Consider the following 14,727-nt stretch of genomic DNA (forward strand, 5'->3'; position numbering starts at 1 on the left):
TGAATGCAGTGCCTGTTCCAAGCTGCCTGGGCACATGTGCTGAGCTGTGCTTTCCCCAGTGATTCAAGAAAGAGCATTCCTCTCCTTCGTTACAGCCCAGCCTGCCGCACACCCTCCACAAATCACTATGATTTGCACCCCCAGCACACCAGCAGCCAAGGGGCCTGTAGCCACTTGCAACTTCTGAAATGGCCTGTGATACTGTAAGTCACTGGACTGTGTGGCATAAAATATGACTTAGGGAAATAGCCATGGCTGCGCACCTTCCTCCCCGGAGAACTATTGGTCACGTTGGATTGTTCAGAAGGAGAGCCTGTGCGGCCGTATCTCTCCAGGCGTTCTGCTGTCGGTGGCTGCACTTTAGTGCTCACAGGCCACTGTGTCTTTGAACAAAAAACATATACACGTGTCCGTTCATTAGAAAGCAATAGGTCATGTACCAGAGAGCTGATACCCATTTGAATATTTTTATTAAACATTATTTTGTTGCATGGTATTTGCAGCAAACATAGACCAGATTTATAGGCAGCGACACGGCTCAGTGGAAGCAAATTCCTAACTTATTAGGTCAAGCACAGGACAGGAACAACTACCCGGCAAGCCGGGGAAGCAGCTTCGAAGCCATCCATCTGGCGCTTTCTCTATTTTCTGTGACACATCAGATTGTCCTTCAAAAGTGCATCATTCACTTCTTTGCTGGGTTGGATCTAAAAAAAAATGTCCTCGCTGTTTTTCAGCGCTTGAACTGCAGCTCCCTCTGTCCGCCCCATCGGCCAGGGCGTGATCAGAGAAGCAGACCGGCTGGGTGAACGCGGAACACAGGGCTGAGTGCGGGGACTGCGGCTCACTCTGCAAACCCACCTCAGCCCGCACCGCTCCTCCTGTAGCTGACCTCGCTTCCATTTTCCTCTAAACGGCCTCCTAGAATCTCCAGAGAAACTGCCGAGTCGCCGCGCAGGATGTGTGCAAGACAACAAAGGCAGCAAGATGGCCAAATGGTCTCTGAGTGCCACCTCCAGGACCGTTCTTCCGAGCTCACAGTCAGTCATAAACATGCCATCAATGGCAGAATGCTTACTGCAGAAATTAAAAGCGATAAACAACCTAATCAAATCTGGAAGAAGTCAGTAACATTTTATATGGAGGGGATTGAGGAGAATCTAACTGTTATGGGTTGAATTGTGCCCTCCCCCGCAAAAAAAAAATGACCAGTTCAGCCTGTGAAAATAACCCCAGGCCGGCTTCGCTGGCCTGCGCAGATTTTACTTTGGGCCCGTGGAGCGGGCAGACTCCGCACTGCAGTCCTCCGAACCTGACACCGGCACGAGCAGCATCTTCCGCAGGAGATGGTGATCGGGAACAGGGAGGGTATTAGATGCAAGCTGATTGGCTGGGGTCACATCGGTGACCTTACTTAGAACGAGAAATCATTACAGATGTTTGGCAATTGGTGACTTGCTGGCTGGACACTCCACATTTCTGGTCAGGGGAACATTTACAGGAACGTGAAAGCTTTCTATGTTTCTGTTTGCTGCTGCAGCATTTTGGGCCTAGAAATTAACTTCAGCAAGTCCTCACCCAGTATCTGTAAATGTGCCTTATTTGTAAGTGGAGTCTTTACAGAGATAATCAAATTAGAATGAGGTCATTCGAGTGGGCCCTGTATGGCAGTGGCTGAGTGTCGTCCCCTGCACCAGGAGGCCACAGATCAGGGGACATGCCCGGGTTGTGGGCTCCATCCCCACTAGGGGGTGTGCAGGAGGCAGCCGATCAATGTTTCTCTCTCATCAATGTTTGTATCTTTCTCTCCTTTTCCTTTCCTCTCTATGAAATCAAATAAAAACACGTCTTTAAATGAGCTCATTAGAGTGGGCCCTCATCGATATAACTGGTGCCCTTATAAGAAGGGGAAAGTTGGACATTCGCAGAGAGCAGCCGATGCCCTGTAATGGAAGTGGTACAACTACAAGCAAGAACCTAAAGATGCCAGGAAACACGGAAGCTAGAAGAGGCAAGAAAGGATTCTCCCCACCATGTCAGAGAGCCAGTCCTGCCCAAACCTGGCTTCCAGATGTCTAGCCTCGAGTTGTGAGGCAATGGAGTTCTGCTGCTTTGAGCCCAGCGTGGGGCCTGCCTGTTGCAGAGCATCATTCCCAGCATGGTCCCTCGCAGCTCTTTCTACAGCACCCTTCCTCCCAGGACACCTCTGCAGGGTGGGGTGTGAAGGCGCTGAACTCCCCGGAGGCACCCCTCAGGCCAGCTGTCTTACCCCACTCCCCTGGAGAACGGGCCCCTGGGTGTGGTCTGCGGACTCTGCCCACAGCACCTGGAACACCGCCGCCTCGCCGCCTCACCTGAGCACAGCAGGTCAGAACAGTACCGCAGAGTGACAGAAAGGCCGGCCAAGTGTTTCCAGATAACTAACCTACACTTTTAAGCACCAAATATTTCTTTCAAATTTTCACCATTTTAGATGGCAGCCTCTCTAAAATATTAATTAATTAACTAACCGACGCTGCTGGTGCGCTCGTTGATTTAGGATCATCATGAAGAACACAGCTGTTATGCCACAGCAGCACAGTCCAGCCGCTGGGAGCTGTCGAGGTGCGCGATGCTGTCGGCACCCACTAAATGGACCCATTCTTTCATTCGGGAGGAGCTCTCCAATGCTCACACTTTTTAAATCCCCTGCCAGTGATTCCTGGCATCTGTTAACGTGGCAGTTCCTCCCCCTTCTCATCTGTTCTTCCCAAGCAGCGTGTCCAAGGCTCTCAGCTAAGCTGGCTTCCTGGAATCGTATTTACAAACCTGGAGATGAACTGCCTGAAACCGCCTTCAAGGGGTTTAGTCTCAGCCACAGAGAAAGTTGCCTCTCCCAAGGGTACCCCTTCCCAGGGGAGCTCATGTCCTCACTGATGCACACATATTGTGGGAGATGTACAGATTATAGATATTGAGAGCGATAGGTATGCATGTGTGTGTGTGTGTGAGAGAGAGAGAGAGAGAGAGAGAGAGAGAAAGAGATGGGATGTATCATCATTCTGGATGGTTGGTTGGTTATTTAAGATCTTACTATAATTCTTGCTGTATTTCATTATATTTGATGAAACCTATCTTTGTAAAATGTTATTATTGTGTTTTAAATAACCACATTGTTTTTCTAAAATTATTAAAGCCCTATTTACAGATTTTATTTTTTAAGTTCTTAATTATTAGTAATTTTCATTGTAATTATATAAATGTGTTGTTTCTTGATTAAATAAGAATTAATTTTACTTTTGGGCTTAACTGACAATTTAATTAAAAGGACTTTCATCACAATTGGTCTTTTGTGTCAGGTGCTTCTTGGCAAATTCAACTGATTTAGATACTTTTCTATTATATGTACTTCTTTCTTGGGCAATTAAAATGAACTGCATATTGAACACTGGCTGCATCGCTTAGCCAAGTGGTGGCTTCACGCCTGGTGGAGAGGGAGACCTGCCCAATACTGTTTTCCTGTTCAATGCAGATGTTTTGAATAATATGCACCATATTTCCCTTAGATTGTCAACTGCTCAAAAAAGTAAATCATGTGCTTTTAAGAGTCCTACATACAATTGAATGCAATTGGGCCCTGCAGTTTCTTGAGCAGGATGACATGATGACAATGATGACATGCTGATGATGACATGATGACATGAGGATGATGAGGATGATCAGGAGTGTGAGTGTCCAGGAGAAATGAGCGGGGTTGTGTTGGCATCAGTCATCGCTAAGAATGTATCAGTAGTGCATGAATCATTTAGAAGCCACAAAAAGACCTTTGATGTTATACTATTTCATATTAAATTATACTTATTGAACTGAAATCAAGTAGAAGACGTGTTTTGAGATCCCAATTTAGAATGCCTTATCTATTTTAAGTCTTAAAAGCAGGTGCTCTGGGGAAAATAGCATAAAGATTCCTCGCTGAACATGGAAAGACTGTCACACGGAACGGTTGACTGATGATGGCCCTAGTTGACACGTCTGTTCTTAGCTATATTTTCAAAAGCATCAAAGTCATTCTGCAGTCTCCTGGTAAATTGTCAAATCTGCTGGAATTGCTGTTGGATTCGGATCATATCTGCCTATTCACAAAAGTTCTTTTTAAAAAACTACCAATAAACTTTGGCCTTTGAATTTGAGTTCTCGTTAAAGAGAAGTTGTATATTTTTTCTTTCCTAAGAGCATTTACCCTTTTAGTGAATTGCCTGAATTATACGCTACAAAAAGGCAAATTTCAGAATGGGTTTAAAATGGTATAACAGATATCTGAAACAACTAAGAATTCAACCAATATGCAATTTTAGGTTAAAAGAGATCATTTCCTAAGAATTACAGTTTTAGAATTACTACTTATGGACCAATTGATTTAAGAGATATTGTGGTACACTATAGCACTAAAATATCATGAGAATAAAGATATGCCAAAGATGTACCTAACTGAGGATTGAAACTATATAGAGGGAAAATTAACCCTAAGTCATTTTCTTTCCCTCGGTTCAATTCGGGGGGTATAAGCAGAGAGCCCCAGAGTAAGGAGCAGAATAGTTCTTTGAATTCCTACCCACTGAGTGAGGTAGACGAACCAACTAACTTACAGGAGAGGCAGGTAACAGAGGAATGGGGGCCCAGATAAGAGGGTGCAATAAGGACTCAAGCAAGTTAAAGAGAATTAATAACCAGTACATGGCACCAATAGCAAGAATGGAACCCCAGACTTCTGAAGGAACTTACTGCAACCGAGCCTCGCTGGTCTCTGGGTGCTGTAGGCCAGCCTAACGGGAGTCGTTCAGATGCTGACATGATTGCTGACCCTTGTATAAATGCAAGACTGGAAAGCATCTGACTTTATGATGCCATCTATAAAACAATGAAAAGATCCAAGAGAGTGATCGTTCTAATTACCTCTGAGTATGAGTTCTAGGCCCTTTGCCAAGATGGGCCTCTTTCTTCTTCTGTGTCTCTGACAGTGTTTGCAGTGTACAATTCTGATCTTGGGGGACAGAATAGCCTTCATCCAGTTCCACCTGACATTCTCCATGTAGAAGTAAAGATCAGGAATAAATTTAAGATGAAGGAGCTATTATTCATTGATGGTTAGATATGTCTTTAAAGAATCTTATCAGTGAAATATTTCTTAAGCCAAATACTACAGATTTTCTTTTCATAGGTGAATACAACCTAGAGAAACATGAACAAGCTAATAGTCACCCAAGTTTTCAGAATAATGTAACCTAATAAAAGAGAAATAATATCACTTTCCCATAAATAATCCTGTTTCATATTAATATATGTGCCTTTTAAAATCATACCATACAGCTTCTATAAAGCCACAGAGGGAAAATCAAGTTATGACCGAGTACTCATGAGTATTCATCACCACCTCCTCCTAAATACAATGTATGTCATCCCCACATCGCAATTGTTCTGTGATCTGATGCTTTAGGTCAAAAACTGAGCTGCTGAAATAAACCTCTGTGGAGGAGGTGATAGTGAATTTGCAATCCTCTCATCACTTTAAAATTGGGAACGAGGTTAGGTCCTTGGGATCATTGGGGTGGGCTTTGGCTGTGAAATTCAGTTGCAGCATGAGTCAGAATGAGTGACTGACAGTGTTCATTAAAGTCATACAATTAGTAGACAAAGCACGCAACTGGCATCAGAAAGCATTGCAGCAGACAAGGCATGAGGAAAGAGCTGGAACTGAGGTCAGGAGCAAAGTTCACTGCCACCGAAAGAACCAGGTCAGGTCCAAAGGGGCCACAGGAGGATGGAGAATGTGAGCTCATTCCCTGGGAGAGCAGCAGTTCTGTGATGATGCGGACACATTGGACCTTTATCTCCAGAGCCTAGACCGGTTGGACTTCCCATGCTCTCTGGAGGCTCCCCCTGGGACAAGAGAATCGATGCCAGTCCTTTAAAGGTATTTGAGGCTACGTCATCTTGCCTAAACTCCTGGGGAGCATATTTTATTCCTTGTTATATCCTCCGTCCATAAACCAATGCCAGGCACATAGTAGACAATAAATATTGTACTGAATGCACCCCCGACTTATCAGAGTATGTGTGCCCTCAGGGGTTCAACACTGTCAATGGGCCTTTACAAAGCAGCAGCACAGCAATACTGTCTCACTCACACATGTAACGTTGACAGTTTGCAAAGCACCCACCAATGTCATCCCATCTGGCCTTCACTGCCATTCGAAGCAAATACTAATTTTAACCATCGTTCCATTGATGCGAGAAAGCTGAGCCTCAGAGAGATTGAGTGACTTGGTCGACTGACTTAGAATAAGTAGAGGGATTAGGGTTAGAAATTAGATTTCTTAGATCCAAGTCCTATTCTCTCCTGCTTGAGTTCTGATATTTAAACTTAGAGAAAAATACCATTGATTTTTTGCTTCTGGTGGCTGAGAAAAGAAAGCATATATTTATCCTCCCGCAAGTTCTTCGCAAACATGGGCCACATCTTCAGCCCAACATCAAATGCAATGCAGACCACAAACAAGACTGGCTTACAAAAGGAGGCAGGAAGTTAAATGAATATAGGCATTTGCTAAAAAGAATCAAAGAGAAAAGCACTATAAAGAGGAAAACAATACATATATTTATGATTTTATAAAAGATGTAACTGAGCTGGTGGCTCAGTTAGCTGGAACATTGCTCAGTACACCAAATGGTTGTGGGTTTGATTCCTAGTCAGGGCACATACCTATGTTGTGGGTTCATCCCCAGTCGGGGCACATATGGAAGGCAAGAAGGCAAACACATCAATGTTTCTTTCTCTCTTTCCTCTCCTCTCCTCTCCGCTGCTCTCCTCTCCTCTCTTTTCTTCTTCCTTCCTCTCTTTCTCCAATCAATAAAAACATATCCTCAGGTGAGGATTTTAAAAAAAGATAAGAACATAGCTTTCCTGTATTCCTAGAGTGCATTTTGGCATGCCTTGCCCTTGTGAACACTGCCCCATTTAATTCCTTCTTTCCAAAGGTGAACGGGCATGTTCAATTACAGTCATGGAAATCAAGCCTTCAACTCTTAGTTACAATAGTGTTCCAATCTTTTCACATAATGTGTATACATTTTATGTACCTGCTCAAATAGTACTGCTAAAGTAGTTCATGATTTTGGCAGAACAAAAGCTCCCCCACCATAGATACAACACAGAATGGAGCATAGGTAAAGAGAGTGCATGGTGCACATATTCATAAAAAGTAGCATTAGACTCCTTGTTTAACCAGATTGAATAGGGAGAGACGGGCATTTTCTGTCTGTGAACATACTGATGGGATCGTTAGCAGCATCATGTCCATGGCACAGCAACACCTTAATCAATACTTCCTAGTCCTCACCTCACACTCCAAAATTGCACACATTTAGTGCTGAGTACAGAAATTAATTTAAGCTTTACCCCTATGCTTCAAGAATGCTGGGCACAAATGCAGAAAGCATATGAAATTGATAATTTTATATTAGGCCTGGCAGTATGGGACGTATGCCTTCCCAGATTAAAAAAAAGAAGGAAAAGAAAAAGAGTATAATAGTATAATATAGTTAGGGTTCAAATTCAGTTTTGTTCATAGCAGGTAATTCCATTTTCAGATTAAGTAAAATTCTGAGTTTCTGCTAAAATCTGCAGAAATATCAGGGGTTGTTTGTGATATATTTGCATAGCTCTCGGGTAACCTGGCCAGGGAAATTCCTCAACTTAAATTCAGCTATGTGGACTAAGAAATAGGACAGTAAGAATTCTTAAAACCAAGTTAATTCAAAATGTCAGTATAACCTGTACACTGTTATTCATCAATCCACTCATACTTGTGTTAACTCACTAATGTGTTTGTATCAATGATATGCCATTGTCTATGATATACCCCTTATGACTAATCAACTTAACCCCTGACCCCTTGTCCTTCGACCTGGGAAAATCTCTCCCCTCTTTCAATATTGAACACAAGTATCCTTCCCAGACACTTAGGTGCTCAAAGCTCCAACAACAAAATGAAGGGCTCATGCTGCTCCACTTTCCGTACTTCTCCCTCACTACCAACAGGTCCTCCTTAGGCCAGGAAGACTGTCATCCGCGTTTGTTATTGACTTAACCGGTATGAGCAAGGCAAAGTGCAATGCCTAGGACATATTAAACACTCGGCAAAAATCCAGTGAATGATCCATTGATTGAGTAATTGATTGCATATTAGGAAGTAGGAATATCACTAGTCACTCAGCTGTTTTGAATCATATTTAATCTTTCCCTTGTCCATTTCCAGCTGACTGAAATAAACAGCAGAAAAGAAAACATTATCAATACATTTGAGTAGAAGATTGTTCCTCTAAAATCTTTCCATACGGATTGCTTTACAGGTAAATTAGGTATTTGGGGAGTCTTATTAGGTAATCAGTATTTTCTTCACTTTTATAGAATCTGATTTACTTATTTATTTACTAGAGGCCCGATGCACGAAATTCATGCAAGAGTAGGGCTTCCTTCCCCTGGCTGCCAGCACTGGTTTCCTTCTGGCACCCGGGACCCTCCAGCCCGGCTTCCTCTGGAAGGATGTCCAGAATGACATCCAGTCTAATTAGCATCGTACCCTTTCATTATTATAGATTCATGACGCATGACTCATGTTCATGAGTCATGAATATCCTAGCAGTAGTGTTCCTGGTTATAAGCAATAGAAATAAATTCTAATTTAAAATAAAGTGGTTGATGGGAAGTGTGTTAGGAGGAGGCTCACAGGCTGGGCTGGAGGCTGAGGATCATGGGGCAGGGGTGGAGCCTCAGAGCCACAGAGCCACCTGCTGGCAGCACCGGAAGCATCCACGCACATGTTCGGGAGGCTCCATGGCTGCCTCCCCCTCTTCCATTCCCGCATTCCGCGCTCTGTGTAGATTTCTCCAGGTGGTTCAGGGCCACTGCCGCCCAGGGGCTTTTACAGGGGACACTGTCACCAGCACGGTCTGCTCCCAGGCCTGCCCCCACTGAGGACAGGTGATGCCACTCCAAGGCAGGGTACCATTCGGGAAGGAAGTGGATATTAGCAGCCAGAAACATCACAAATATTCCCCCACAGATGTGTAATGCATTTATATACAAAGCGTCTTCAAAAACTGTAGTGATGTCCAAGGTGAGCAGCTGGGCATCCTGCCGGCTAAGCAGCCACACGAAGCTCGGAGCTTGAATCACACCGTCACATCCCCTGGAACATGAGGACAGGGTATTCCTTGGAACTACATGTAACTGCTAATATTCAGTCATGTTTTACTTACAAAAATGGCAATTTCATATGGCTCAACCTAAAATTTAGGCGAAACAGATAATAAACCATTCAATTATCATATTCTGAGAGCTAATAAGCAGTTTATTTATTTTATTTTTTTCTGTAACCACTAGAGGCCTGGTGCACGGGATTTGTGCAATGGTGGGGAGTATGGCCTGCAGGGATCGGCTGGCTGTGGGAGCGCCGCTCATCCCAGTCAGCCAAGTGGTGCTCCCACAGCGCACACTGACCACCAGAGGGCAGCTCCTGCATTGAGCGTCTGCCCCCTGGTGGTCAGTGCACATCATAGCAGCTGGTCGACCGGTCATTCTGGTCGTTCTGCCATTCAGTCACTGGGCTTTTATTATATAAGACTAGAGGCCCGGTGCACAAAAATTTGTGCACTCGGGGGGGAGGGGGGCTCCCTCAGCCAGGCCTGTGCCCTCTCGAAGTCTGGGACCCCTCGGGAGATAACGACCTGCTGGCTTAGGCCTGCTCCCGGGTGGAAGAGGGCAGGCCCAATCCCTAGGTGCAGCCCCTGGTCGGGCTCAGAGCAGGGCCGATCGGGGAGTTGGGGCGCCTTCCCCTGTCACACTCAAGGCAGGGTCAATGGGGAGGTTGTGGAGCAACCCCCGTCACACACAGAGCAGGGCCAATCAGGGGGTTGGGGCGCTGCCCTCTATCACCCACAGAGCAGGGCGGATCAGGGGGTTGGGGCGCCGCCACTCTCACACTCAGGGCAGGGCTGATGGGGAGGTTATGGCTCTACCCCGTCACACACAGAGCAGGGCCCGTGGGGGGGGAGCTCCCCCCTATCAGGCACAGAGCAGGGCTGATCAGGGGGTTGGGGCCCCGCCCCCTGTCACACACAGAGCCGCAGGGCGATCAGGGGGTTTGGGCGCTGCCCCCTGTCACGCTGATCCCAGTGCTGGGAGGCATATTACCCTTTTACTATATAGGGTAGAGGCCTGGTGCACGGGTGGGGCCGGCTGGTTTGCCCTGAAGGGTGTTCTGGATCAGGGTGGGGTCCCCACTGGGGTGCCTGGCCAGTCTGGGTGAGGGGCTGAGGGCTGTTTTCAGGCTGGGAGTGACTGAAGCTCCCAACCGCTCCTTTTTTCCTTTTTTTTTTTTTTTTTTTTTTTTTTTTTTAATTCTGGGCCAGCTTTACCTTGAGGCTTGGCTCCAGCTCTTAGGCCTCCAGCTGAAAGGAGGTTTCTGGCCTTTGCTTACAATGTTGCCAATCTGCTGGCTGAAGTTGGGTGTATTTGTTACAATGTTTCTTAAACTGCCCGCTCAGAGGCCTGCAGCCGCAGGCGGGGAACGTTGGTTTCCTCCGTCACTGAAGCAACCAAGCCTCATGTTAGTTTCAAGCTGCCTGGCTGCCGGCCGCCATCTCGGCTGGCAGTTAATTTGCATATCTCCCTGATTAGCCAATGAAAAGGGTATCGGTCGTACGCCAATTACCATGTTTCTCTTTTATTAGATAGGATTCTTCCCAATGTATAATAGTTACCTTAAACTCAGTGTGCACTGCTTGTCAGCTTTGACTTCTGTTTACCCAAGAATTCACCTTAACTTCCTTTACTAAGTAATAGGATTTCAGTGGAATCTAGACTCACAAAGCGAAATAATGTTGTGGTATGTTTTATATCTGACATTATTAAAATAAGTCTATCCTAATGCATGAAAATAAATGGGAAATAGAAAGTAGGTCATGTGGCCAATGGGAATTCGCCCAAGAGAAACATTTTCTATGACTGCTGTATAAGTAAAAGGAATGGCTTCGAAGGCAATTATAGCGCAAAACGATTGTGTGTGATGCTCAAGTAAGGTAACATATCCAGCATAGTAAGTGGGAAATGTTCTTTTCAAGAAAAGTATGGAACTAGGAGTGGGAGGGGGAAAGAGTCCAAATCAGAAAAGTGCTGCCAAAATTGCAAGCCTAGTCTTCTAGTTCTTCAAGATCATGGAGAAGGTGGTTCCCATGCCAACTTACTGAAACAATGTTTTCCATGCCAACTCAAATGATGAGCAGTAAAAAGGGGCTATTTTTCCAGCTCTCTCTTTGAGCCAGCTCTCTCACAGTGGAGAGTGAACTGCCTCAAGTGGCTGAGAGGTGCTTGGAGGCCTCTCCAATCTCAGCTGCTGAGGCCCGACCAGACTGACTCACAATGGGCTGGGTGGGTACACTTGAGACTGCATAGCTCTCGTGTGACTCGGTGTGAGATTCTCTGAGCTAGAGTGCCTGTGGCTTAGAAGAGTTAATGCAACTTCTCACATACCCAATTTATTCTCAGAAACGTTAAAAAGGGAGTAGAAAGGACCCCTTTTTGAACATTTTATTTATTTATGCATTTAGTTGTAAGTACTTTACAGTACTAAATTTCTTCATATTCAGTATTTTAAGGGTGACATTTAGGTCTGTGTCAGGAATCCCTAAGACCACACTTGACTCAAAAATTCATTGGAAAGATTACCACACTCAGAAAAACTCACATTTTCAACTCACATTTCTGGTTTAGTATAGAAAAAAAAATCCAACTAAAATCAGCAAAGGAAAAGACTCATGGGACAAATGCCAGGAGAAACCAGACAGTCCCCGGGTGCCTCCTTCGAGTGGAGTCGTGTGGCACTAATTCTCCCAGCAGCCATGTGTGACATACGCCATTGCTGCCCATCTGGGCAGTTCCCTGGGGCCTTGAAGTCCAGAGTGTTTAGTGGAGGGTCAGTGCCACAGGCGTGTGAGCCTTCCTGCATGACTGACGTCAGCTACTCAGACTCAGGGCCCTCACAGAGCAGACTGTTCACCATAAGTCACAGGGTTTATGTGCATTATCTGTTCAGAGGTGGTAGCTCATGCCTAAGGCCTCATGAATATAAAAACATTCTTGCTGGGCAGACTGTCCCAAGGACTCAGAACTCATCTCCAAAAAGCTGGCCAGGCGTCAGTCCTGAAGAGGAGCTCCTTCTCAAAATGTGCAGGACGCAAGCCACTGGATGCTGAGTTAGCCCTCTCCTGCAGGGCAAACTGCTCATTCTTATATGAAATCTCTTTCTTATATGCTACTAATTGTATCTGGGCACATGGCAGAACAATTAGAAATTACATTTCCCGGGGAGGGCGGGGGGACTGAGGGACATGGACAACAGTGCGGTGACTGCCAGGGGGAGGGGGAGGAGAAGGGGCTGATGGAGGAGAGTATAGGGTGGATAAATAGCGAAAGACAGAGACTTAACTTGGGGTGGTAAACACAATACAGTTTGCGTTGTGGGATTGTGCACCTGAAACCTTTATAATCTTGTTCACCAGTGTCACCCAATAAATTCAATTTAAAAAAAAAAGAAATGACATTTCCCATCCTCCCTTGCTGCTGATTCTGACTGTGTGACCAAGCTCTCTCCAACAGATGACGTGAAACCCACCATACTGCTTTAAAGAAAATTGCTTTCGCTGAGCTTTCTTTGTTTGCTCATTCCTGTGAAACAATGATGGGTCAGCAACCTGACTTCGACCCATGACCAAGAAGTTCTGTATCTGATAATATAACCCAAAAATTCTCACACATGTCCTTAGGGCACATAGATAAAGGTGTTCCCCAAGCATTGCTTGAGGCAGCAGTGAATTAGAGGCAATAAAGAAAATGTGGAATGTGGTGTATTCATACTAACAGAGGGATGCTCAAAATATGGAACAAATTGAATGACATCAGTCCCAGCCAAAACGAATCCCAGCCTTGGCACTAGAGTAGGTTCCTAGAGACCTCCTATTTCCCCTCCCCCCAGAGCTTGGTGTCAACCCAGGAGGTGCTGGATTGTGGAGGAGCCTTCATGAGACCTGAGCAGAAATTACTCACCGGCTGTGTGGAGACATCTCCATATTTCAACCACCAGAATGACCACACATGGGCACACCAACTGAAAACACCCTGAATGCAGTGCTCGGCATATGGCTAGACTAAGTGGAATACATGGTCACAGAGCAACACAGATCAAGAAATGAGAAATAAAATGAGATGATAGCAGAAAACCATTTATTTATTTATTTATTTACTTACTTACTTTTTTTTTAACCTTTATTGTTGACAGTATTACAGATGTCCCTCTTTTTCCCCCCTTCGCTCCCCTCCACCCTGTTCCCAACCCACCCCAGGCCTTCACCCCCCTACTGTCTGTGTCCATTGTTAATATCTTTGGTTAATCTCTTCTCACCCCCACCCCCCCTTCCCTCTGAGATTCATCAGTCTGTTCGACGCTTCCATGCCTCTAATTCTATTTTATTCCCCAGTTTATTTTGTTCATTAGATTTTTTGTTTGTTTATTTTTAGATTCAATTGTTGATATGTATTTGTTGCTATTTTATTGTTCGCATTTTTATTTCTTCTTCTTCTTCTTCTTCTTCTTCTTCTTCTTCTTCTTCTTCTTCTTCTTCTTCTTCTTCACCCTTCAACATTTCATATTTCATATAATATTGGTTTGGCTTATTTCTTATTTGTGAAGCTCTTTATCTGACCTTCAATTCTAAAGAAGAGCTTTGCTGAGTAGATTAATCTTATTTGTAGATCCTTGCTATTCATCACTTTGAATATTTCTTGCCACTCTTTTCTGGCCTGCAAAGTTTTTGTTGAGAAATCAGCTGACAGTCGTATGGGTGCTCCCTTGTAGATAACTAACTGCTTTTCTCTTGCTGCTTTTAAGAGTCTCTCTTTGTCTTTCACCCTTGGAATTTTAATTATGTTGTGTTGTGGTGTAGGCCTCTTTGGGTTCCTTTTGTTTGGGACTCTCTATGCTTCCTGGACATGTAAGTCTATTTCTTTTACCAGGGAGGGGAAGTGTTCTGTCATTATGTCTTCAAGTAGGTTTTCAATATCTTGCTCTCTCTCATCTCCTGGCACCCCCATAATTCGGATGTTGGTGCGCTTGAAGTTGTCCCAGAGGGTCCTTACACTATCTTCATATTTTTGGATTATTTTTTCTTTTTACTCTTCTGATTGGGTGTTTCATGCTTCCTCATATTCCACATCATTGACTTGATTCTCAGCATCCTCTACTCTACTGTTGGATCCCTGTAAATTATTCTTTATTTCAGTTAGTGAATATTTAATTTCTGACTGGGCTTTTTGCATGTCTTTGACTTTCTCACTAAGATCCTTGAAAGTCTCATGAAGATCCTTGAGTAACTTTATAACCATGGTTTTGAACTTTATATCCAAAAGTTTGCTTGCTTCATTTCTTGCATTTGTGACATGTTTCTTTGTCTCCCCATTGGCTGATTCCTTGTGTTTGTTTCTATGTATTAGGTAGAGCTGCTATGTCTCCTGGAATTGGTAGAGTGGCCTTGTGTAGGAGGTGTCCTGTAGGGCCCAGTAGCTTACCCTCCCAGTCACCTGAGCTGGGCACTCTAGGTGGATCCCTGTGTGGTCTGTGTGCACAGCCTTGTAGT

The sequence above is a fragment of the Myotis daubentonii genome, chromosome 17, assembly GCF_963259705.1.
Source record: "Myotis daubentonii chromosome 17, mMyoDau2.1, whole genome shotgun sequence".
Classification (NCBI taxonomy): Eukaryota; Metazoa; Chordata; class Mammalia; order Chiroptera; family Vespertilionidae; genus Myotis; species Myotis daubentonii.